This window comes from Lycorma delicatula, chromosome 10 (assembly GCF_047948215.1).
Source record: "Lycorma delicatula isolate Av1 chromosome 10, ASM4794821v1, whole genome shotgun sequence".
Lineage (NCBI taxonomy): Eukaryota > Metazoa > Arthropoda > Insecta > Hemiptera > Fulgoridae > Lycorma > Lycorma delicatula.
The window spans coordinates 58,627,716-58,650,791 of NC_134464.1; the positions used below are offsets into that span (position 1 = coordinate 58,627,716).

Here is a 23,076-nt window from a genome sequence, read left to right on the forward strand (position 1 = left end):
CTGTACTACACTTTCCCCTAGTCGCTTTCCAGTCTCAGGCAATTGTTGCACCACAACACCAACTTTTGCTTAACTCATTTGGAAATCCACTACCAGGGTATCCATCTATGAACCCCTCATTAGTTTAATTATTCTGATTAACTGACAGTTCTATATCTTGATAAAGAGATGGTATTCAAGCTGAGTCCAGACTATAGGAGTAACAATAAAAATCTCCAACTTGCACTAACAACTAAAGCCTTTGAGTGGCCCATAGCGTAAGATTATGCATATTCATTCAGAAGAATAATAGCAATCAAAGCAGCCTGCAACAATTGATTTGTTTAACCTCCTTCAATTCACAATAAGATTCTGATATCGCTGCATTCCCAAGTTCCATGAATTCTGCTAGTAGATTCTTTTGTTCCCAAAATGTTGTGACAACCATTTTCCAGTTCAATAGTATAATTTGAATATGTTTGGTTCGCTTTTCTCTGATTTTCTAGCATCATGACTATGTCGCTCATAATATAAATATGAGATTATCATCTACAGATTTTAGTTTCACTGTATGCTTGCTCACAAAAAATGAATTAAAAAACGCATCTCACAGTTTGAAAAACAACGATATAATCATGTCTTTCATCAATTGCTTCATTACCAGCAGTAAACAGAATGAAGAAGTGGTTGAACATGTGATTAGATTATAAATTCCTGATTTGTGGGATATAAGTGATACCATATAAAGTTGATTTCTTTAAATTTATGATGACACTAAATAACCAGTCAATGTGATGAACAGAGTAAAATGGCCAATTTCAGGGCTAAATATCAGCTATACTTTGGTCAGCTTCACATGCTGGTATGCAATAAGTTTTGTGGGAAAGGCATCAGAAAAATAATTAGAATACCCATTTTCCTTGGTAAGTCTAAATCGTGATGTTGAATTTTTATTAAGATTGGCTCAGCATTTTTTGGGAATAGATATCTATCAGATATGGTCACGTTATCTGTTGAGTTATGAATTCTTCAGAGACATAAAGATATTAATTATCATTATTATTGTGAACTAGACTCCTTGAGTCAATTGGAATCCCTTATTCCTCAAATAGATTACATGAATATCAATTATATCTTTGAGTTTTGTCTTTGATAAAATTCTGGATTTATCTCTTAGGCTGAGGCAATAGCTACTTTCATAATGGCCCTTTAATAGAGTGATATCTCTCTGCGTATGAGACTTATTTCCCAGGCAAATTATTATATTAAAAGCACAACATACTAGACTTAGATGTCTTGATGAATTAATTTACACTTCTTATAATTTAATTCACCAAATTTCTTCCTAATATAAAGCAAAAAGATAAATTTCATAATTTATTTGCGGATTGAATTGTGTGTGAACTGTATATCATTAAACAAAAAATTATATTAATACAACTTATAGAGACTTGTATGTTATTTATTTTTAATAATTTAATAATAACTAAACTGGTAAGTTTTCTTTTTCAGCAATGTCAGAAGGAGTATTGTTATGGAGGACTTTTATCCCAGAATTTAATCATAAATAAAATATTAATTTTCATCAAATTAGATTGGAGAGGAAACTGTATCGGTGAGTTTTTAATTTAATTATTTCAATATATAAAATGTGCAACACAATAAGTAAAACCGTTAAAAAATTAATGTAGAAAAGTGGTAACATCAATGTACATTTAAGAGTGTCCAGCAGCTCTTAGGGTGGGGAAGATAGTTGTAAGAAAAGATTACAAGGGCTCTAATTAAAAAAAGAATTCCATAGATTTTTTAAACTTTAGAGAAAACATTTAAAAGGATTAGGAAAACTTGGCATTAACTCATCGCACCTTGATTCTACAAATCTTTATTTATTTTATTGTAGTATTTAAAGCCTTAGCTTTATATCGAGGCTTATGAATGTAATTAAGTTATATTATATCAAAAATAATTTTGATATAATGATGTCTTGATGATCAGTACAATATTAGTAATGAAGCGATTAATTTGGATAACATCAAAAGTTCCAGGTTTAACTTCAAGTCTTTTAGATTACTTCGTATAAACCCACTGGGTTGGTCTAGTGGTGAACGCTTCTTCCCAAATCAGCTGATTTGGAAGTTGAGAGTTCCAGTGTTCTAGTCTTAGTAAAGTCAGTTATTTTTACATGGATTTGAATATTAGATCGTCGATACCGGTGTTCTCTGGTGGTTGGGTTTCAATTAACCACAAATCTTAGGAATGGCCGAACTGAGACTGTAGCAAGACTACACTTCATTTATACTCATCCATATCATACTCATTCATACTCTCAATTATTATCTGAAAGGCAATTACTGGAGGCTAAACAGGAAAAAGAAAGATTACTTCATATAAGAGATGAAGCATATCCTAGCAGGTTTTAATGTATCTACTAAATTGTGAAATGATTTGCTTAATTTTCAAGGGAAAATTTTTTCAGTTTTATGGGATAAGTGTGACATCTCCACTTTCACTGTTGGGAAATGATATTTATAACCACTGATATTCTTATGTAGAATTTCCAAAATTTGCTGGAGTATTATAATTTTCAAATGATATAAAAATCACTAATCATTTTTTTTTTAAATGTTAAGAGAATAAAGCTCAACGAATGAAAACATCTTTATTTATTAATTCACTTACAAGTGTGATTTTTAATTGCAACTTATCTGTAAATTATGGTAGTAAATAATTTACTTTGTTATCCACTAAAAATTTCTGTACCTGCATCTGCCATGTAGTTTTTCTGCCTTAACTTAGTTTAAAATTATATTTTAATAAATGATGTCATTTTGTCATTAAAAAATTCTTAACAGTTACGTCAAAAAATTTAATTTTAATAGAACATATCAGATGAAGAGGTAATGATTTGAAAATGAATGTATTCATCACAGTTTATTTATTGACTAGTAAAGAAAAATTCTATTTTAAATCAAACTTTTGGCATTTTGTAAGATTGTTAGCAGAGGTACAGTGGTGGGAAAGTTTCTGTTATCAAAGCATGATTTCTAAAAAAAACCAAACTCTCCTTCCAGCTGCTGTTGATGATGTAGCCTACTATCGACACAATCTGTCACTTTCACTCTATTCTCGACATCACATAAAATACACTTTCATGATTTATTGCACTTTTAAATGTAATATTTGTCTCCGAGATCATTCTGTTATCATATAGCATTACTCTTTGTTCTTGGTACCATATTAAATTTTTAATCTTATGAATTTATTATTTTTAATTTTACCTTCAAATATCTTTTGTGAACAAAAAGAAAAGAAAAACAAAAAATAATGGGGATATAGTGGTTATAACTCTGTAAAAAGAACTTATGTGGGCACCACATGATTTCCTTGTTCACCTATTAAATTACATATACACATTTTTTTAAATGAAAAGTACATAAAATTTTATTTGATTAATAACTTCTGATATTTTTCATATTTTTTTTTATTATTATTGTCAAATAATTATTTAACGTAAAAATCTTTTTACAGTCAGAGGTCAACAATTATTAATAAATTAATATATTTAAATTAAAAAAAAAAAGTTAAAATGAAAAAGAGATGAAATCAAATTTGTTTGAACTGATGTGTCTTCCTCTTGTAAGATCAAATATTTTATTAATTAAAATATCATTTGGCTATAATTCTGGAACCAATGAAAATAAGTACCACTTATGATACATATTGAAAAGCTCTCAATGTGGGCTTATTACTGCAGTTAAGAAAAAGCCTTAAAAAATGTTCAAAATCCAAATTGTTTTTGGATTTTGAACTTTTTTTTGACACTTTTGGTTCAGTCGATTGCAATCAAAAGACGGAGGTGCACAACTAGATGTTACAACAGTCCTAAATCGAAAATTTCAACATCCTACGGCTAATCATTTTTGAGTTATTCGAGATACATTCGTACGTACATTCAGATGTCACGCCGAAACTAGTCAAAATGGATTCAGGGATGATCAAAATGGATATTTTCGTTGAAATATGATAAACGAAATTTTTCGCGATTACAATACTTCCTTTACTTTGTATAAGGAAGTAAAAATGAGCGAAAAATAGATCATAACGCTGGTGTGATAGTCCTGGTGGAGGGGGGATAAAGTGGTTTGCGGCACTTGCGCGTGAATAAAGCCGAATTCGTAACTTTTGTCTGTTTGGGAAAAAGTCGTTCTTTTTCGTTATTAACGAAATTCGACGGGCTTAAATTATTAGTACTGATCCCAGTAGGGGAAGATACTCACTACGTGACAGTTGCGATCGCCACGCTAGCCGTTATAGGCTTTACCGAAAGACATCTTCAAAACCTTGGCAAAAGGCATCTCTGAGGCTTGTTCTTGCCTCAGTCAGGATGCCACCATTGCGAATGCCACGTGTGATGTTCCAAAATGTGTAACAAAAATATCCTTAGGAAAAATGGGAATTTCTCCTTCGTTCTCCCCTTGTCCCCCATTTTTTATTGTTATATAATAATTTATATCTCAAGTTCGGATAAACGAATCACATTAGTATTTGGTAAGCGTGTTAATAATTAGCAAGAAATTGGGACTTAAATACCTTTGAAAATTACAAAAGGGCGGCCATTTTTATTTTCCAATCCGTTATATCTCCATAAAATAAAAGTTTTATCAGTTTGCTAAAATATTAAGCTTTTTATTTTGAACAAAATTGCATTTTATTTCTGAAAATTCGGTTAACAAATAGCCGAATTAGGGAGAAAATTGATGTTGTAATTTTGTGTCATAATTAGTAGGTCTAATATTGTGAGAAAATTATTACTAATTTGATAGATACCAGAATTAACAATAAATAAAAACAATTAATATTTAATTGAATTGATCGTAAAGTGGAGGACATGAAAACAGACACAAAGTAAGTAATAATAAGTGTATTTTGGACAATATTTAAGGGTACAAAATTAAAGTAAACTTGTAAAAAGTATAAAAATTCAATATGTCAGCCTCAGCACGCGCAAAAGCCAGCCGAAAATATAAATTACGCATATTGTTGGAAAGGGGAGATTATGGGCCACGCACAGATATCCCGATGTCCGGTGCCGAGCGAGCGAGCGAGCGAGCGAGACTGTTTCGGAAGCGTCGCAAAGATGGCACGCCGCGAGCACCTCTACGCTGTTTATTACGCCTTGTGTCTCTTATTACTCGTAACACAGACCAACGCTGAACAAAATTTTCGAGGAATTTTGGTCGAAATAAATATCATGTACTATTTAGTGTCTGTTTTATGTTAAAATTAAATTTAGTACGCTGTCAATATCTCGTTTTTATTTCAATCCGAACACTAAAAGTGACTCGCTGACATACAGACCGACCAATTTATCTGTAGAGTTGGCCAAATGAAGGAACTAAAATTTTTCATCGAAAAGTTTTGTTAAAAAAACAAACTTTCGGCACGCCGGAAGGCGGAGGTAGATTTCACCGGTAGTAAATAGGATATTAAAATGATTTCCACCTTAAAGTTAAGAAAGATTTTAATTTACTCAATACCACAATGGTTAAATGTGAAAAACGTTTCGCATGTTTAGCGAACGACAAGTCCCATCTTCTTACAATTCCGGCAACATTTTGATCATCTCTTCTCGTAGAGGTTAGTCATACCAAAAATTGTTACTTAATTGTTGTACCTAAGACAAAGGTCTTAGGTAATGTTTAGAGGATTAACGACCACTTTAAACCGATTCGATACTGTGCCTATGAAGGATGGTATGATTTTTTTGTCTTTGAAACTCCACTTTTCCACCCTGAGCCAATGGTTGGTGATATCAAAAAATTCTACTTACATAAGTTTTAGGCCCTTATCCAAAGAACAGTAGGAACGACTTCGATATTTTACTTAATAAGAAAGTTATAGCGCTATTTTGTTTTTCGAAAAAGTCCCTCATTTCCACCCACATGGTCCGATTTTGGCCGTTAACGAACTCGACCGAAATTTTTGGACGAGTTATTTTTAAGGAACAATTTGAAAGTGATTGGCGCAAAATTACAGCAGTTATCGTGTCCAGAAGAAATTTAAATATATACATATAAACTTTTGAACTGACAGTGGTTTTGGGGTTTGGAGGATGTGAAGCGCGAAGATATATCGAAATTTTCCGTTAGTCAAATGATATGGTACCATTACAATAGGTAGCTTTCTTATGAAATTACCTGAAAATACGATGGTGGTTCTCCCATTTCAATGTACCAGAGAAGTTGCAATCTGTAGCTCGGAGGAACTTCATCCAAGGTCTGCAACGTTTCACATTAAATCAACGGCCGTGCGCCCCGACACAGCCCCACCCGATTTTTAAAGTTTATTTTTTAAAGATTTTTTTTACAATATTTATTTATAATTAGGCTATTTTTTGTGATAAATTGTTTCAGTAAATTACATTGCAAAGTACAAAAACAATAAAATAATATTTAATAGGTTTTTTTTTTATAAAAATGAACATCATGGTAACCAACAGTAACAGAGATAAGAAATAAAAACCAAAGCGAATTTCTAACATTAATTGGCTCACATTTTAGATTGTTAAACTTTTCACAAAAACTAGCCTAAATTATTTTGCAAAGTACACAAAAAATGATATTTAATAACTTGGTTTGCATAAAAATGCTAAGAAACACAGATTTCAATTTAACCAAGAATATATGTATTATTCCAACTTGAAGAAAACTAAAATCACTATGACTAAAAGCAACACAGGTAAGGAAACTAATACAGAACACTTTATTTTATACACAAAACAAAAATTTACTTGAAAAATATTTTGTCATTTTTTCTTCTTTTTTGTTTTCACTCATTTGACTGGTTTGATGCAGCTCTCCAGGATTCCCTATCTAGTGCTAGTCGTTTCATTTTGATATACTCCCTACATTTTACATCTCTAACAATTTATTTTACGTATTCCAAACGCGTCTTGCCTGCACAATTTTTCCCATCTACCTTTCCCTACAATGTCAAAGCAGCTATTCCAGAATGTATGGCCTAAAGGTCTGTCTCTTCTTTTAACTATATTTTTCCAGACGCTTCTTTCTTCATCAATTTTTCTACATTATTTCTTCTACATTTCATTACTTTCGTTTTATTATTGTTTATTTTCATGCGGTAGTTTTTGCGTAGGACTTCATCCATGGCCATTCGTTATTTCTTCTACAGTTTTTTACTTTCGGCTAGGATTACTAATGTCATCACGAAATCGTAGAATCTTTATCTTACCTTGCACTATTACTCCGGATCTATACTGTTGTTTAACACTATTAGTTGCTAGTTCGATGTAAATATTAAAACGCAACGGCCATAGGGAACATCCTTGTTGGACTTCCTTTTATATTACGGCTTCTTTTTTCTGTTCTTCGATGATTACTGTTGCAGTTTGGTTCCTGGAAACGTTAGCGATTTTTCTTCTATCTTTATACTTGAACCCTAAATTTTTTTTAATTGCTGAAGATTTTATTTTAATCTACGTTATCAAATGCCTTTTCTAAGTCTATAAGTGCCATGTATGTCGGTTTTTTTTTCTTTAATCTTCTATTATTAATCTTAGGGCTAAAATGGCTTTCCTTGTCCCTATACTTTTCCACAACCCGATTTTGTAATTATTATTCTAACATTTTTGCAGAATTTCTTAAAAATATGGTGCAAAGCCATAATTTATGACTATAAAGCATTTAGTAGCTGCAAGCTGGAATTTTGACGCTATGCAGCTGTCAGGAAAAATAATTTTAGAAGTTGTACTGATATCTTCGCATGAACTTAAGGATAATAACTTATTTTGAACAACATAGATGAACCTCATAATCTCCGCCTTAGAAACATCGTCTTTATACCAAAAGAAATTAATTGCGTTGTCATTTTGCGTAAATGAAGTCGAGGATTCAAATTTATTACTTGCTGCTAAAATACTATTAACAGGTGGCGAATTTAATATGCTGTGAAACAGTTTAGATTGTATTATTTTAGAATTTTGTTTAACAGGTAGCAAATTTAATATGCTCTTACACAGTTCGGGATGTATTGTTTTAGAATTTTTTTTTATAGGTAGCAAATGTAATATGCTCTGTCACAGTTCAGAGTGTATTATTTTAGGTTCTTGCTTAACAGGTAGCAAATTTAATGCGCTCTGACACTGGTCATGGTGTATTATTCATATATTTCCTTATCAGGTGCCAAATATAATTTACTGTTTTTTTTTTTAATTAAAAATTTAACTTCATAGTGACATTGTAAATAAATATGTTGTATGCAGTTATAATACCTCTCAGGAATGCGGGTATGCAAAGTATTCGTACCCCGCCAACAGCATGGCGTCGTCTTTCATCATCCTGATATCGTTCATCGGGTTTCGGCTGGGGCAGTGTGTATAAACATGTGGCATATAAATTAAATGTGTGCAATATAAATATTTTAATGCTACAAATATTTGTATCATCCTTTTTATAAATCTTTTCTATATTTTTTGCCTTTGCCTTTTCAGCTCATCACTTCACTGCCACTGGCCGAAGTCCTCCACTCTACCTTATAAATAAATTTTATTTATATTTATTTTTTTTTTAGTATTATTTAGACTACTTAAAAATGTATTTTTTATTTTATTTTTTTTTAAATTTTATTCATTACATTAAATAAATTAATCTTTTAATTAAATGTAAGTTTAAGAAATTAAAAAGTAAGTAAAGATAGAATTTTAATTGTTTGTTAATTGTTTGTTAATTGTTTGATTAAATGTATATTTAAAACAAGTAAAATCCAGGCTTTTAAATCTTTTTCTTATAGAATATAATATATATTTCTTTTTATAGTTTTTATATTAAATTTCATTCCTCTTTTTTTATTTTGATATTTATTATTTTATATAAAGGCTTCTTAAATTTTTTTGATAGATAGCTAACCTAATTAAATGTTAAAGCATACCGATATTTATCTAATTACAATCTTAAAATTCTTCTATTTATCTTATGTTGTACTAAACTATGTTGCACCATTATTTTATATTGCGAAGAGGCAGGGAGGCCGAGGTATTTGGGATGCGGTTTCAAGCTGGGCCTGTACCGGAGCGGAACTGATCTCAACGCACCGGTTCTAAATTTCAAACAGTTGCCCATCTTCCACCTACGGAGGAGGCTTCACAGCCTCACAATGGAAGCATGGCAGCAAGAATGGTACACCACAGATTTATACGGGATCTGGTGGGGATGGTATGTTTCTCCATCATTTTTAAGGGCAACGGGAGCCTGAGTGCTCTCCAACAATGTAAATTTAAACCAATATTTGTTTCGGTTCCAACTGGCAGCTTATGAGCTGTGTGTCTACAGGGAGGTCTAGTAGAATGAAGACATGATGTTCAATTGCCCAGCTCTTGGAGGGGGCCAGAACTCAGACCACACTGGAAGTTAGAAGTCAAAGGGAAAAATTGGCCACTCACAAGTCAATGTGGCGAGAGCCGCATTGTCATACCGTGTGGGAGTTCCTTGATGCGGTTGCTTTGTTCAACCGACATTAGTAGTTTGCCTTAGAGAAAAAACTCCTACTGCGCTGCTGTAGGAAGCTAACCGAGAGATATGGTTGGCTACCAGCCAGATTAAGATTCCAAGCATTTTAATGGTGGACAGATACTTGCTGGCATTCAGCAGCCTAGGAATGGCAGCGAATTGCCCTCTTTAACGAGATAAATTTAATTATTGATAGTCATATACGGGGTGCGACAATAAAGTAATGAGACTGATGTGAAAAAAAAAAATGTGTCTTACGTTATAGTCATGTTTAGTGTTGTCTCCTTCAAAGTAGTTCCCCTGTGATTGCACACACTTATTCCAGCGCTTCTGCAATTGATTGTAACATTTCTGGAACTCATCTTCTGTAATATCCTCCAAAACCCTAGTCACAGCTTTTTGGACATCTTGTGTTGTTTGAAAATGGTGTCCCTTGACCGCCATTTTGACTCTTGGAAATAGAAAAAAGTCGCACGGAGCGATATCTGGTGAATAAGGTGGCTGTGGTAGTACTGAAATTTGTTTTGAGGTTAAAAATTGCTGTACTGACAGAGCAGTATGGGATGGCGCATTATCGTGACGCAGAATCCAATTATCAGCAATGTTGGCACGGATACGAAGAACTCGTTTACGAAGTCTTTCTATAATTTCTTTGTAGAAATATTGGTTAACTGTTTGTCCAGGAGGCACACACTCTTTATGAACAATTCCCTTGAAATCGAAGAAGCACACAAGCATGCATTTCACTTTTGACTTTGACATGCGACCTTTTTTTGGTCTGGGTGATGCCTTTGAGCACCATTGCGAACTTTGGCGTTTTGTCTCTGGATCGTATTGAAAAAACCAACCTTCATCACCAGCGATAACACGGCTCAACAAATCTGGATTTATTTCCGTTTGCCCTAACAGATCGGCTGCCACATTTTTCCGTGTTTCTCGCTGTTGTTGTGTGAGAGTTTTGGGGACCATTTTTGCACAAATCTTTCTCATAGCAAGATCTTCAGTTAATATTAGACGAACCGTTTCTCGATTGATGTTGAGTTCTTCTGCAATCATTTGCACGGATAATCTTCGATCAGATCATACGATTTCACGCACCCTGGTCAAGTTGACATCTGTCCGTGAGGTTGATGGTCGTCCACTGCGGTCTTCATCTTCAACATTCGTTCTGCCTTCACTAAAAATTTTATGCCCCTGAAAAACTTGAGATCTTGACATAACCTCCTTTCCAAAAGCCTTCTGAAGCTTACCATAAGTTGTGGTCGCATTTTCACCCAATTGAACGCAAAAAGAAATGGCATACCGTTGCGCAATATTTTGCGGTTTCATTTCTGTGACGAGAGACACAAACACGATTTCACTTATTACAGCACAACTCACGACTGAGCAGTTGCATCAATGTGCCGCTTGGACTAGAAGTATCTTATAGACCAAGGTCAAAGACGGTGTGCCTACGCAAGCTGCAGGGTTGCTACATCTTGCAAAGAAAAATCAGTCTCATTACTTTATTGTCGCACCACGTATGTTGTAGTAATTGACGGGGTGTGCCTACCCATTTTAGTGATATATGACAAGTGGGTGGTGGGACACACAAACGAGTGGTGTATGGTACCATGCTTATTCCGCTCACGCTTTTACGTTAGCTCTAGGAGCTAGTTAGGAGACTGGTCGCTAAACTGTTTTGAGGCTCAGTAGCCGTTTATGGTACAGACATTCGGTCTTATGCTTTAGGGCAACCGAATGGGGTGGTGGCGGGGGAAATGCCAAGCAAACCAAATTAACATTATTTTTATGGCAAAAGCTTAAGTAGAATGATTATTTGAAAACATTCATCTAGCATAACTGAAATCCAAATTACTACAAAATTTAATCATTTTTAAATGTAATATAGTTGTCTTGCATATTGTAAAGACATGAACTGATCCTGGTTTTTGTAATGTAATTATTCTATCTCGTACATATTTTTAAATTGGAGGGGAAATAAAGTGATTGGTATAAATAAAGTATGAAATTGAAGTGTGATCAAGTTCAAAGTGTGTGAATTAATATAATCTTCCTCACTATAAAAATACACAAACTATAAATGAAAATGTGACATGTAAAACTCTGTAGTTTACCTCATTATATTCAGGGTCTAAGCAACATATTAATAATCAATGATTTTGGATTGATCAGGTTAAATTCATGTATATGGGTACATTTATTCAAATAAAATTTGTTTCAGAAACAAAAGAACTACCTGATAATGAGATCATAAAGGAACCTTACTCCATAAGTTTATTTTAAGGGGATGGTTGAAATGTGAGGATACAAATAAAAGGTTAGACAAAAACTGATCTCTTCTAATGTCAATGCAGCTGCCTTCATCAAGGATCACAGAGACATCATTAGTTTGAATACCGAAAATTTAAGGAAACGAGTTGAAAACTCCATCAAAGTCAAGGTAAAATTTTTAAACATTTATTGTAAATTTATAGAGTATAAATCACAGTGAGTAATTTTTTTAAAAGTAAATTAAAATTATTATTATTTTAATATTTGAAAGGTGTAAATTTATAGTATTACAAACAGCTGTTTTTAATTTTTATAAATTCATAACATTTTGTTGTTAAGTTTGTTCTGTTTTGGTCTTAAAATTTTTTCTTTTTTTTTTCTTTTTTATGGATTTTATTAGATTATTTTTTTCATAATTAAATTCGCTTCAAGTTTTTATAATGAAATTGTTACATTTATTAGTCATTTAACAAATTTATCTTATTTCTAACATAAAGAAATGCGTTTTTTGTTAACAATTTTTTCTGTTTTTGTATATATATCATGCAAACTACAGGAGATAAATGTCTGGGACCGTTTTATTCCATTTTTCACCCCATTTTCAGAGCTTTACAAGTTTCACTTTGAAGTCATTTCGTCTGTGGATCTGAAATCCGGGAGAAATGTTTCGCTAGCCGTAACTCGATAACAAAGCGTTTTTAAACATGTATATGAGTGAACATAGTTTATGTTCATGTTCTAGAATCAGTTTCCAAATTATTTCCTTTCAGTTTAAATAATATTACTATAAAATGAAATAAAGTAAATTTTTTTAACCGGCCTCTTTTTTGAATAAAAAAAAACATGAAATGTGAAAATAAAAATATAATTTTTAAGATGGATTTTAAAACAGATTCAACTTGTGAATTTATTAAAGATACCTTGAGGAAAAAAGTTTAAATTAACTTTAGAAATATTTCTCTTTTTTTTTCTTATTGAATTATTTATTGTAATTATTTTTACAATCAATATAGTTAAATTAAAAAAAAAAGTTAAAAAAAAAAGGAAATGAAGTCGGTTTCTCACCGATGTGTCTTCCCATTATAAGATGCAAATATTTCATTAATCAAAATTTTATTGGGCAATAAACCTGTACCAATGAAAATAAGTACCACTTGATATATCGTTGAAAAGCTCTCAATGAGGGCTTATTACTGCAGTTAAGAAACAATTTTTGGACACTTTTGGTCCAGTCGCTTCAATCAAACGGGGAGGTGCACAACTAGATATTACAACAGTCCTAAATCCAAAATTTCAACATTCTACGGCCAATCGTTTTTGAGTTATGAGAGTTACATACATACGTACGTACAGACGTCACGCCCAACTTGTCAAAATGGATTCAGGGATGGATAAAATGCAATTTCCGTTTAAATCTGAAAACCGAATTATTTTCTCGATTGCAATACTTTACGAAGTAAAAATTAGCAAGAACGGTTCAGTAATCTGTGCTGGAGGTCTGTTACAAAGTTTTTACCAATTATTTGAAATATTTAAATACAGGGTGATTCAAAGAAACGGGAAATTTAAAAAAATTAAATAACGTTAATGAAAAATTTTTTTTAGAAAATGAATTTTATTTCATGTAATTGTACAAATGTTGTCATTTTAGGATACATACATTTTATTTTATTTTTTAAAGATGACATCTTCCAGGTGACCTCTTCCACTTAAACACTCACGAAGTCTCTTCGTTAAATTGTTCATGGATTGACGTAACATCTCAACTGGAATTTCCGCAATTGCTTCTCGGATCTTTGCCTTCAGTTCTTCCGTTGTAGCAGGTCTACTGTGGAACACTTTGCTTTTAAGGTGACACCACAAAAAGTAATCGCAAGCTGAGAGATCAGGCGATCTGGGAGGACATCTAATGTCACCATTTCGTGAAATGACGCGTTGTGCAAACAATCGGCATACAGCTGCCATCGATATTCGTGCAGTATGTGACGTTGTTCCGTCTTGTTGAAACCAGGCTGTGTTAAGAATCGGTGGAAATCTCTTTTGTTGTTCCACAACAAAGGTTTCAAGCACGGCTACGTAACGAGCCGACGTCACTGTAATCGCAAGACCGTTGTCATCCTCAAAAAAATAAGGGCCTATAACACCGTACGATGACAGCACACCACACGGTCACTTTCTGGCTGTGCAACGGACGCTGGTGTAGCTGCGCAGGATTTTCTTGTGCCCAGTATCTGAAATTTTGCTTGTTAACAAATCCACTGAGGTGGAAATGCGCTTCGTCTGACATCCACAGTTCGTGAACAACTTTTCGTTATCTTGATTATTGCTTTACAGCATTACTTTACAGAATTGTGCTCGCACAACTGCAGTGTTCGGTTTCAGTTCCTGGACGATCTGCAACTTGTACGGATGGTATTGCAAGTCCTTCACTAACATTCTTCGAACACTTGAACTATGCAAGTGTTTACGCCGTTGCCTAAAGTTGTTTTATTCCAATGAATTCAAGGTTATGGTCGAGTCTTGTAGTTTACAGGCTTGGTAATTTTATTTTGCATTTTTGTAAGGCTTATCTACGTGTATTTTTAAATAGGTTGTTTGGGTTTGTTTTCGATATCATTTCTCTCAGTCTCCAGTTTGATTTACTGATTGCATCATCATATTGGTGTCAACGTATTTCATATCTCGCATTATTTATTGCTGTTTAGTCTTAATATATATATATATATTATTCTTAAGTATTTTTGTTCTCACCAATTTCAATATTTTCATAGTTCCTAGAAGTCTATTTCTCTTTGTCTGCCCTGATGTCATTTCTTCAACTTGCGTATTCAGAATTTATTTTATCTTTTTTTTTTGTCTTCAGTCATTTGACTGGTTTGATGCAGCTCTCCAAGATTCCCTATCTAGTGCTAGTCGTTTCATTTCAGTATACCCTCTACATCCTACATCCCCAACAATTTGTTTTACATACTCCAAACGTGGCCTGCCTACACAATTTTTCCCTTCTACCTGTCCTTCCAATATTAAAGCGACTATTCCAGGATGCCTTAGTATGTGGCCTATAAGTCTGTCTCTTCTTTTAACTATATTTTTCCAAATGCTTCTTTCTTCATCTATTTGCCGCAATACCTCTTCATTTGTCACTTTATCCACCCATCTGATTTTTAACATTCTCCTATAGCACCACATTTCAAAAGCTTCTAATCTTTTCTTCTCAGATACTCCGATTGTCCAGGTTTCACTTCCATATAAAGTGACACTCCAAACATACACTTTCAAAAATCTTTTCCTGACATTTAAATTAATTTTTGATGTAAACAAATTATATTTCTTACTGAAGGCTCGTTTAGCTTGTGCTATTCGGCATTTTATATCGCTCCTGCTTCGTCCATCTTTAGTAATTTTACTTCCCAAATAACAAAATTCTTCTACCTCCATAATCTTTTCTCCTCCTATTTTCACATTCAGCGGTCCATCTTTGTTATTTCTACTACATTTTATTACTTTTGTTTTGTTCTTGTTTATTTTCATGCGATAGTTCTTGCGTAGGACTTCATCTATGCCGTTCATTGTTTCTTCTAAATCCTTTTTACTCTCGGCTAGAATTACTATATCATCAGCAAATCGTAGCATCTTTATCTTTTCACCTTGTACTGTTACTCCGAATCTAAATTGTTCTTTAACATCATTAACTGCTAGTTCCATGTAAAGATTAAAAAGTAACGGAGATAGGGAACATCCTTGTCGGACTCCCTTTCTTATTACGGCTTCTTTCTTATGTTCTTCAATTATTACTGTTGCTGTTTGGTTCCTGTACATGTTAGCAATTTTTCTTCTATCTCTGTATTTGAACCCTAATTTTTTTAAAATGCTGAACATTTTATTCCAGTCTACGTTATCGAATGCTTTTTCCAGGTCTATAAACGCCAAGTATGTTGGTTTGTTTTTCTTTAATCTTCCTTCTACTATTAATCTGAGGCCTAAAATTGCTTCCCTTGTCCCTAAACTTTTCCTGAAACCAAATTGGTCTTCTCCTAACACTTCTTCCACTCTCCTCTCAATTCTTCTGTATAAAATTCTAGTTAAGGTTTTTAAACCCCAATCTACATTTCATTATCACCAAATTATGGTCGCTATCAATGTCTGCTCCAGGGTAAGTTTTGCAGTCAACGAGTTGATTTCTAAATCTTTGCTTAACCATGATATAATCTATCTGATACCTTCCAGTATCGCCTGGCTTTTTCCAAGTGTATATTCTTCTATTATGATTTTTAAATTGGGTGTTGGCAATTACTAAATTATACTTCGTGCAAAATTCTATAAGTCGGTCCCCTCTTTCATTCCTTTTGCCCAGCCCGTATTCACCCACTATATTTCCTTCCTTGCCTTTTCCAATGCTTGCATTCCAATCTCCAACTATTATTAAATTTTCATCTCCTTTTACGTGTTTAATTGCTTCATCAATCTCTTCGTATACACACTCTACCTCATCATCATCATGGGCGCTTGTAGGCATATAGACGTTAACAATCATTGTCGGTTTAGGTTTTGATTTTATCCTTATTACAATGATTCTATCGCTATGCGTTTTGAAATACTCCACTCTCCTCCCTATCTTCTTGTTCATCACGAAACCTACTCCTGCCTGCCCATTATTTGACGCTGAGTTAATTACTCTAAAATCACCTGACCAAAAGTCGCCTTCCTCTTCTCACCGAACCTCACTAATTCCTACTATATCCACATTTGTCCTACCCATTTCCCTTTTTAAATTTTCTAGCCTACCAACCTTTTTCAAGCTTCTAACATTCCACGCTCCGACTCGTAGAATGTTATTTTTTAATTTTCTGGTGACCCCTTCCTTAGTAGTCCCCACCCGGAGATCCGAACGGGGGACTACTTTACCTCCGGAATATTTTACCAAGGAAGGCGCCTCCATTATTGCTATGTGAAAATGCAGAGAGCCACATTTTCTTGGAAAAAAAGCAGCTGTAGTTTTCCATTGCTTTCAGCTGCGCAGTACTCAGAGGACTGAGTGATGTTGATACGGCCGTTTAAGTCGTCCTGACTCACGCCCCTAACAACTACTGAAAGAGCTGCTGCCCTCTTTCAGGAATCATTCCTTAGTCTGGCTCTCAACAGATACCTCTCCGATATGGTTGCACCTTCGGTCCAGCTACTCTGTATCCCTGAGCACTCAAGCCCCCTCACCAACGGCAAGGTCTCATGATTCATAGAGGAGGTTATTTTATCAGTCTTACGTAATTCTTTAGTGGTCTGCTTGCTTGTAAATTATTTTTGTTATGTCTTCGTTCCCGAATTCCACACGTTTTCTCTAATTGCTCTCATACTAACACTTACACTACTCTTGTTGTCAAAACACACACACACACACACACACTCGTCTGTCCATTGCTTTGTTCGCTTCCCCTACTTCTCACCACGCCAGCTTTGTTCATTCTAGTCCTGACTTTCACGTTATGCGGATCCTGGTCCTCCAGCCTTGGAGGACCAGGCTTCGTTGTTCTCTCATATAATGTTAATACTTCGTCGTCTTCATACTCTTATAAACGTTGCGGTATTTCTCTGTCGAAATATTCTCTAGTTCTACTCGCCAGTGTTTTGTGACTTCACCGATATCTATGTTTTGTTTTGCCTCGTTTCTTTGTTAAGTTAATCTTCCAATTCAGTATATTACGTCTCTGTTAAATGTGTGCCAATCACTACAAACTGCCAATTCTATCGACGTCTAATCTTCTCCAGCTGCTGATTACATTTTCATCGATGCAGTATTCTTTTCAAACTCATTACTAAAAATCTGAGATGCTACGTCTTGTTTCAACTTCTAATCACAAATTGTTACCTCTGTTATTTTTGATTCGCCATTACAGACCACACCAAGGATAAACTGTATGTATATGTGCACTTTAATTTCACGAGTTCTTTTTTACCAACATTCGTGTGTTATTAAGGGATGTTCAAATCCTTCATTATTATTTATAGTAAACAGTTACGCTATTAGTAAAATTTGTGAAACATTCAGTTAATCGTACATTATGCTTTTCAATTTCAAGTTTGGTTTAAAAAACCATTTATTCACTTAAGTGCAGTCACGATAGGTGGCTTATTTAAGGTTATGTTATTATGTTCATGTGCAACATATTTTTACGTGCTTACTCATTATAATTTGTTTTTATTGCACTTGACTCTATCATTCAATTTAATGTAATTTGTTAATCGCAGAGATTAATTATTATCTACTCATGAACTGAATTCATATTACTTCTTTTAAATTAATCTAAAGAAAATAACTCCTGATGTGAAGTTACGTTTTTGGACTTCTTTGTAATTTTATATTTTCAAGAAAGCTTGTTTACTAAAATGAACTCTATATATATATTTACATATTTCAATTTGATTATTGTAATTAACTCTTTTTTATACTGGAAGATTATCGTGGCTTCTTTTTCTACAATAAACTAGAATTGCTAGTTTTAATTATTTAATGATAAGTTTGTTGTTCATAAATCAGAAAAGGCCAGTGCCAATAATAAGATTTACTGTAGTTTATTTGTCTAAGTTAATGACATTTGTTCATTGCTAATTTTTCAATATTACAGCATATGTCAGTAATGCAATCGTTTTCCAGTAATACTATGTTTATTGATGTTATGTTTTTCTAAGTATATAATTGTAAATAAGGTGTTTTATGTTCTCTTGTTTTCAGGCCTTGTTAAATTGTAGATTTTCAAAATGTGTATTTGAAAAATGTATATTCATGTATTTTCTCATATAATATCATTATTCATATGTTGATTCAGCTGATATTTCTTATATAGAATTAAGTTATGTTTATTTCATAGATTCTTTTAATTTTTTAAGGTTATGATTTAACATAAGTTCAGTTGTTTTCTTTCTAATTAAAGTCCAATTTCTTTTGGCAAATACGAGCTGTGTGTTCTTTTATTTTTTGTTAACTTTACCCAACAGCAAGTGTAAAGATGCTGAGAGACGACGGATTGACCGATGTGTGGACTTCATGTGACAGCATCTTGTAAAGCTTGAACAGTCTGTGGTGTACGGACGGTTCGCTCACGGCCTGGAGGTTTCTTTTTCATTGCCGAACCGGTTTCCTCAAAATTAGATATCCACATTTTAATTGCATGTGCTGATGGAACATGGTCGTGCCGCCCCAGATTAAAATGACGGCGAAACTCTGTACGCGCTCTCTCCACACTGTCTTTGTTTTTGTAAAACGCTTTGATAGCAAATGCACGTTACGCACCACTCCAAGGATCCATGACAACTAAATGGCAGGTTAGGTTAGAGAGGCTGGTGCCACTTATTAAGTGGTACCAATCGCCCACGGCTACCAACACAACTTTCAAAATTTCCCGTTTCTTTGAATCACCTGTATATAGCTGTTTTGAATCCAACTTGAATTAATTTGAATTTCTTGCACAAAGTTATATTTAATTGCTTCCAAGATTTATAATTTAATTAATTACAAATGCATGGATTAACGTGAGCCGACTGTTAAAATGAATTTTATTCGAGATGTTTCGTAAACCACTTAAGACACACCTTAGTCTTAAACCAATGTAAATTTTATACTTATGTATGTTAAGCCTTTTAAGCAGATGTCCAAAGAATTTGGAAATCGCTACTGCCCCCGATCTTGTTTATATGCATACGCGTATGTATGCATAACATTTTTTCGTCCGCTCTACGGAAGGCAAATCTTAACCGATTTTGAAAAAACTAGATAGGGTGAAGTAAATTTATTGAGAATAGAGTCCTGTTGTTCTTCAAGCGAATTGGTTCACAGGAACTGGAGTTAAAAGAAAAAAAACATTTTTTGGATACGTTTTCAAGGTTATGTAAAACAGGAAATCTGCCTTTCTTATGTAGTTGATGAAATGGTAATTTTTAGTTATTTTAAATTGAAATATAATTAGTAATTTGAATAAATACAAACAGATAATTAAATGAATGAATTTAATGACGCATGTTATCAACATACCTAAATCTAATTACTATTACTGACTTAAGACCAATTTTCCTATTTCCCTGATTAACTAAACCCTGACACTTGCATAGTTTTTCCTATATGGATGGGGTCTTTAGTATGTAAATAAAATAATAAACTGTAAAATAAATTTGGCTTCCATTATGTATGACTACCAATTATTAATGTTTGCAGTATCATCATCAAAAGAAAATAATATTATTTATTTTAATTTTATAATATTATCAATCTAACATTAAATTTTTCATTATTATTTTGCATATTAAAATTTCCACTAATCAAACTTTGTTGTGGAGTTGTCATGTAATGATCACCTAACTACACTACCATTTCCATAACAACTGTTTTTATATTTTAATTTTTATTATTTATAATATTAAAGGTTGAATCATCATCCTTGCATTTTGTGATTTCACTATCATAAAATATATAAATAATTTATTTAAAAAATAATAATCAACTATAAAAAGATTAATAATTGAATTTTTTTAAGCAGCTTGATATGAGTACTCTTCCAGTTAAGTAAGTAAATAATGATTAATATAAATTAATACATATACTAATTATAGCATTAATTTAACTAAAACTTCTTTTCAGTATTTGTTCAAAATAATTAGTTTTTCCTTTCACTGATATTTTGTTTTGATATATTATATAATTACTTTGAGCATAACTCAGTTTTGTTTCTGACCATGTAAAATATAACCGGTAAACGATTAAAGAAATGTTTTTAAACTTGGAGACAATCCTTCGGTAATGACATAAAATGCAATGTCTAAATCTGATTCTTTTCATACTTACAGAATACCTTAATTAAATACACAATAACATTTTGCCATCTGAGTCTTTTATTCCCAAAGTATACACGTTTAGATTGTAACTCAAATCTTTTATAAATTACACTCCCATTACAGTTAGAATATAATTAATAATATTCATATGTTAAAAAATAATCATTGCCTCTTTAAGTAGCTTAAAGGTACATTTGGAAGAATCTATTAAATGCTGAAAATTAATATTTATTAAAGAAAATCTTAATATTAATCTTTATTAAAGAAAAACAATTTTTATCTGAAAATGATTTTTGTTAATAATTTACAAGTAAATTGGCAGATAAGGGGTAAAGATGAAAGAAATATAAATAATTATTCTTTATTTTCATAATCAAAAAAATTATGTTACTGTTATTTTTATATCTTATTTGCAGGGGAAGAAGAAGCAGCCGCAAAGCAGTTAATTCTGCACCATACCAGAGGCCGACGCCGTTTGAAAATTTACATTCACTCAGTCCAATCAGGACCGGGTATGTTAATATGTTATCTTTTTCATTGCAGTACTTTAAGCTCAAAATTGTTCATAATTTTCCATAATCTATGTAATACTGACAGAAGCTTCTTAAACTTTCAGCAAAGAAATGAAAATTTAACTGACCCAGAGCTGCCTTTATAACTTTATAACTGAATAAATCAGTTTCTAATCTTGCAAAAAATAATTTTAACACTTAAATATACCATAAACTACATCAAGAAAATATTTTAATTCACCTAACACACATTAACTCGTCTTTCTATTCTGTGAAAGTATTCTGTAAAGTATCCCTCGACACTATTTTTAATTAACATATTTAAAGAAATTTTAACTATTCTATTTAGTTATTTTTTATCAATGATGATGAATTATTAGACCATAATTAATTATTCATTACCGTATAAGTAAATACTATGTTTTTTTTTGTTGTTGAATTTAAATTATTTACATTATTCTCTAATAATTGTCATTCGGAGCTTGTCTTCTCTTTTGCTTGTTTTTTATTGTTAGTTTTTATAATTGGTTTGTTGGATATTGTAATTCATTTTTGTCATTATCTGTGATGTCCACTATTATGTAATATACAGTCCATTTTTTTATTCGTGGAATTTTTATTGTTTATGTGAATTTTATTTGTTATATTACTTAACGTTTTCATTAATTCAAAAACTATACTCATAAATAGTTTGCCACTGAATTAAAGAAACACTTTTTGTTAAAAAATTTTATAAGATTAAGCAGATGAGGTAAGGGAAAACAGGAAGAACTATATTAACTTTTTAATTCTGTAATTTAAAAATATATATGATACCATTATTTTTATATAATTTATTTATTTTTAGGGCAAGACCCCACAAAGCTGCTGTTACTTCTACACCAAACCAGACGCCACAACCAGTTCAAAACTCTCAGCTCATAACCAGGTATATTAACTAATTTAAGTGCAGTACTTAAATCTCAAAAATGTTTATACTTTTTGTAATCTATGTAATACTGACTGATGCTTCATACATTTTCAGCAAGGAAATGACAATGTTATTCAGTTTCTTAGCTTATCCTAAGATAATTTTTAAGACCAAGTGTACTTGAAATTACATCAGAAAAATATTTTCTTTAATCAAATGTTCTTTAAGTCCTTTCTATTTTATCATGATTATATTTACAGTACAGGAATAATATGTGAAACTTTTGACAGTCCCTAGCACTGGGGAATATGTAAATTGTTTCCAAGATAAAAGAACAATTTTACTGTAGATCATTATTTACCAGTTTACTGTTTCTTACATGTTACTATCATAGATTTTGAAGATAAGTGATTTAGCTACTCAATTGTCCAATGATATAATGATAGTTTTTTCAACTATTTAACCAATTTGCAGAAAAATGTTTTTGTCGAAATCTAAAATTAAGTTATTTAGTTCTCCATTTATTTTATGGATAGATTGCCATTAGTTTTAATATTTATTATGAGCTACATCCTACAAAATAAGTGAATTTTCTAATGCTGTTTGGGATATACCTTCACTTATATTATCTTCTGTGAAGTAATGATTGTATATTGACCTAATCGGTATTGTATTTTATGTTTTTGTATCGGTAAACATAAATACACATTAAGTAATGAAAATATGTAAGCTCTTTTAATTTATAAATTAAGCTTTCTTAATTCTAGCACATCTGTTGAAGCCCTGTACCTAATCTGAATTTTTTCTCTACTTCATTCGAGTATTTATTATATGCAGGAAAAAATCTTACTTGTGTGATAAGATTAAATAGTTGTGTTTAGATATTTTACTTCATTAACTGCTTTTTTGTTGAATTGGAAAAATAACTTTTTCAACAAATTTTATATCCATCACTGATTCTATTGAATATTATGAGAAAGATACATCAGTAATTGTGCATTGTTCTTTTGATTATATGGAATCCAACTCTGTTATCTTAGTATTTCTCTGAATTTCT

General features: G+C 32.3%; 1 protein-coding gene across 1 annotated transcript in view; it reads left to right on the forward strand.

Moving 5' to 3' along the window:
* Positions 1-1,574: 1,574 nt before the first annotated feature.
* LOC142331714 (uncharacterized) overlaps positions 1,575-23,076 on the forward strand; it is a 29,261-nt gene continuing 7,759 nt past the window's right edge. Inside the window, exons 1-4 of the mRNA XM_075377754.1 lie at positions 1,575-1,594; positions 11,728-11,946; positions 21,014-21,109; positions 21,957-22,037. The gene's annotated coding sequence lies outside the window, so the exon portion shown is untranslated. The remainder of the gene's footprint in view (positions 1,595-11,727; positions 11,947-21,013; positions 21,110-21,956; positions 22,038-23,076) is intronic.